At 35.6% G+C, this 4,154-nt stretch overlaps 1 pseudogene; it reads left to right on the top strand.

The window, feature by feature from the left end:
- The first annotated feature begins 3,030 nt into the window (after window positions 1-3,030).
- On the top strand, window positions 3,031-3,774 carry LOC124512963 (transcription factor BTF3-like; annotated as a pseudogene).
- The last annotated feature ends 380 nt before the right edge of the window (window positions 3,775-4,154 follow it).

Here is a 4,154-nt window from a genome sequence, read left to right as displayed (position 1 = left end):
TATATATGTTTGGGGGTCAGATGAAGTGGTATGTGGGAGCTCTATACTTTCTGCTCAATTTTTCTGAAAATTTCAAATTACTTTAAAAATAAAGTTTATTAATTAAAAATTTTTAATTTTCATATATATATGTGTGTATATATATATATATAACGGATTATAGAAATGAAAACATACAAGAACAGAAATAACAAAATGGAAGGGCCCAGTGGTAGAGATGACAGTTGACTGAATCAGTGAACTTGAGGACAGATTCATAAAATTTACCCAACCTGAACAGTGAAGAGAAACTAGACAAGAAATGGAGTTTCAAGGATCTGTGGGATAACAACAAAATTCCCAATATTCCTAACATCACAATCCCAGAGGGAAAAGAAAAAAAAATGACATTAAAATACTATTTTAAGCAGTAATATAGATGCAAACTTTCCAAATTTGGCAAAAACACAAATTTACACATTCTGGCAGTTGACCAAATCCCAAACAGGATAATCCCAAAGAAATCTATGCCAAAGGCACATCATATTTACACTTCTAAAAGCTAGAGAGGATAAAACACAAAACAAAACAAAAAACAAACAAAAAGCAAAAACAAAAACAAAAAAACAAAAAACCCACAAACCTTGAAAGCAGCTAGAGAGAAATGATGTATTACCAGTAGGTAAAGAATGTCAGAGAACTGAATGCCAAAGAATGCATCTGAAATCATGGAGGGCAGAACAAAGTGATACAGTTTTCCAAATGCTGGAAGGAAACAACTACCTATTATGAATTCTGTATCTGGTGAAAACTATACCCTCAGGAATTAAGGGGACATGAGGAAATTCTCAGATGAAGGAAAACTAAAGAATGTTTTGCTACAAGACCCACTTTAAGATTGGCTGAAAGAAGTTCTTTGAACAGAAAAGACATGATGAAAGAGAGTCCCAGAGGATCAGTGTGGTACGTAGGGCAGAAGTATACGCACACACACTACAGTGCCCTTTCCTCGTGGATTTTATGTCATGTTGGATGGTTGAAACTAAACTTATAACATCTGATAATCATGATAATGTTTTACTAGAGAATGTCAAGGGATATAAGTGGAAATGAAATTTTCATACTTGACCTGAAGTGGTAAAACAGAGAACATGTAGACTGCACTGTCACACATGTATATTGTAATACCCATAGCAAGCACAACAGATACAACGCAAATACAATACTCAAAAACACTGTACGGATGGTCTCCAACTTATGAGGGCTCAATTTCGGATATGTCAACTTTATGATGGTGCAAAACTGATACGCATTTAGCAGAAACTACTTTCAATTTTGTATTTGGATCTTTTCCCAGGCTAGCAATGTTTGGTAGAGTCTCTTGTGATTCTGGGCAGTGGCAGCAAGCCACAGCTCCCAGTCAGCTACACAGTAACAAGGGTAACAATGATACACTTAGACCCATTCTGTACCTGTGCAACTATTCTGTGCTTCACTTTCAGTATAGTATTCGATCAATTGCATGAGGTAGTCAGTACTTTCTTATAAAATAGTCTTTGTGTTTATGATTTTGTCCAACTCTAGGCTAAAGCAAGTGTTCTGAGCACATTTAAGGTAGCCTAGGATAATTATTATGTTCTGTAGGTTAGGTGTATTACCTGTGCTTTCAACTTAGAATATTTTCAAATTACACTAGGTTTTTTGGGCCATAACCCTATCATAAATTGAGGAATATCTGCGGATAAAACAAGACAAAATCTTTAAAAAAACTACTCAAGTAACACACAGGAAGTCTTGAATAGAGGAAACAAGAAATAAAGAAAATAATAAAAATGGCAGAGTAAAGCACTAACGTATCAGTAATCACTTTAGATGTATAAGATATAAATACACAAATCAAAAACCAGACATTGGATTTTATTTTTTTTTTATTTTTTTTTCAACGTTTATTTATTTTTGGGACAGAGAGAGACAGAGCATGAACGGGGGAGGGGCAGAGAGACAGGGAGACACAGAATCGGAAACAGGCTCCAGGCTCCGAGCCATCCGCCCAGAGCCTGACGCGGGGCTCGAACTCACGGACCGCGAGATCGTGACCTGGCTGAAGTCGGCCGCTTAACCGACTGCGCCACCCAGGCGCCCCGAGACATTGGATTTTAAAAATTGTCCCATATATATTCAAATTATAAGAAGCTCACTACAAATTCAATAATATTGACAAATTGAAAGTAAAAGAATGGAAAAAATAAATGCCATGTAACATTAATTTAAAACATTAATTTAAAACAAACGTAAATGGCTATATATATATATATACACCTATATGTAAATTAGACCATAGAACAAATAAAATTATAAGAGACATAGAAAGACATTAAATAATGATAAAAGTTCAATTCAGCAGGAAGACATAAAAGTGTACACACTAAAAAATAAAACTTAAAAAATACATAAAAACTGAGTTGAAAAGAGAAATAAACAAATCCACAATTACAGTTTTCAACACCCCTCTTGGAAACTGATAAAACTACTAGAAAGAAAATTAAAAAGGACATAGATGATCTGAAGAACACAATCAATAAACAGTATCTAATTGATATATATATTGAACAATCCACTCAACAACAGGAGAATACACAATTTTATTTTAGGCACCAATAAGACATTCACCAAGATAGGTCATATTTTGTATCCTAAAACAAGCCTCAATAAACTTAAAAGAACTGGCATCCCACAGAGTGTATTCTCTGATGATAATGGAATAAAACTAGAAATCAATAACAGAAAGGCAACAGAAACCTATTGTACGTTCTAAATTATTCATTGATTAAAAGTAATATTTCCTAGTAGCCCCTGCTTCATTGTGTGTTTCTGTGTACCTGTGTGTGTACTGAACAATTTAAAGCAAACAAAAAATGCGATGTAAAAGTGTTTAGGATGATACTTGCAGAAGAATAAACAGAATTAGGCGCCTAATTTCAGCTGGCCCACCCGAGACCCCCTGAGCGCCAACCCCAGTCCCAGGCGCGGTCCAGTTTCCGCTCCAACAAGATGAAAGAAACTATCAAGAACCAAGAGAAACTCACCAAACTGCAAGCCCAAGTGTGCGTTGGTGGGAAAGGAACTGCTCGCGAAAGAAGAAGGTGGTTCATAGAACAGCTACAGCAGATGATAAAAAAACTTCAGTTCTCCTTAAAGAAGTTAGGGGTAAACAATATCTCTGGTTTTGAAGAAGTGAGTATGTTCACAAACCACGGAACAGTGACCACTTCAACAACCCTAAAGTTCAGGCATCCCTGGCAGTGAACACTTCCACCATCACAGGCGGCGCTGAGACAAAGCAGCTGACAGAAATGCTGCCCATTATCTTAAACCAACTTGGTGCAGACAGTCTGACTAGGTTAAGAAGGCTGGCTGAAGCTCTGCGCAAACAATCTGTGGATGGAAAGGCACCACTTGCTACCGGAGAGGATAATGATGATGAAGTTCCAGATCTTATGGAGAATTTTGATGACGCTTCCAAGAATGAAGCAAACGGAGATGAGTCAACTTCTGAAGAAGATAAAACTTGAAGAAGTTACTGGGAGCTGCTGTTTTATATTATGACTGCTTTTTAAAAATTTTGTTCATGGATCTGATAAATTCTAGATCTCTAATATTTTTAAGCCCAAGCCTCTTGGATACTGCAGCTCTTTTCAGTTTTTGCTTATACACAATTCATTCTTTGCAGCTAATTAAGCTGAAGAAGCCTGGGAATAAAGTTTGAGACAAGATTAATAAAGTCCTTTGCCTAGTAAAAAAAAAAAAAGAGTAAACAGAGTCATTATTGTAATGATAGTTAAAATTATTAAGTCATTGTTTACCTTCTCCCTATAAATATACCTAATAGTTCTTATTTGGGTAAGGTGATTATTCACATGTGTTATCTAATAAAAATACATCAATGTTCCAAGTTAAATTTTGTATTAAATTGGTTTATTAAAACAACCAATTGGGGGAAATGAACAGAAGGTGGTCAAAAGGTACAAATTTACAAATATAAGGTAAATAAATACTAGGGATGTAATGTGCATGATGACTATGCCTAACAGTGCTGTGTGATATACACAAGAAAGTAAATCCTCAGAGTTATCACAACAAGGAGAAACATTTTACCCCTTCTTTTCCTTTTATTG

This window comes from Lynx rufus, unplaced genomic scaffold (assembly GCF_022079265.1).
Source record: "Lynx rufus isolate CCGP_SWC_20201006 ecotype Redwood Valley unplaced genomic scaffold, mLynRuf1.p SCAF_1, whole genome shotgun sequence".
Lineage (NCBI taxonomy): Eukaryota > Metazoa > Chordata > Mammalia > Carnivora > Felidae > Lynx > Lynx rufus.
The sequence above is the reverse complement of the archived record's forward strand: the minus strand, read 5'-3'. Positions and strand labels throughout refer to the sequence as shown.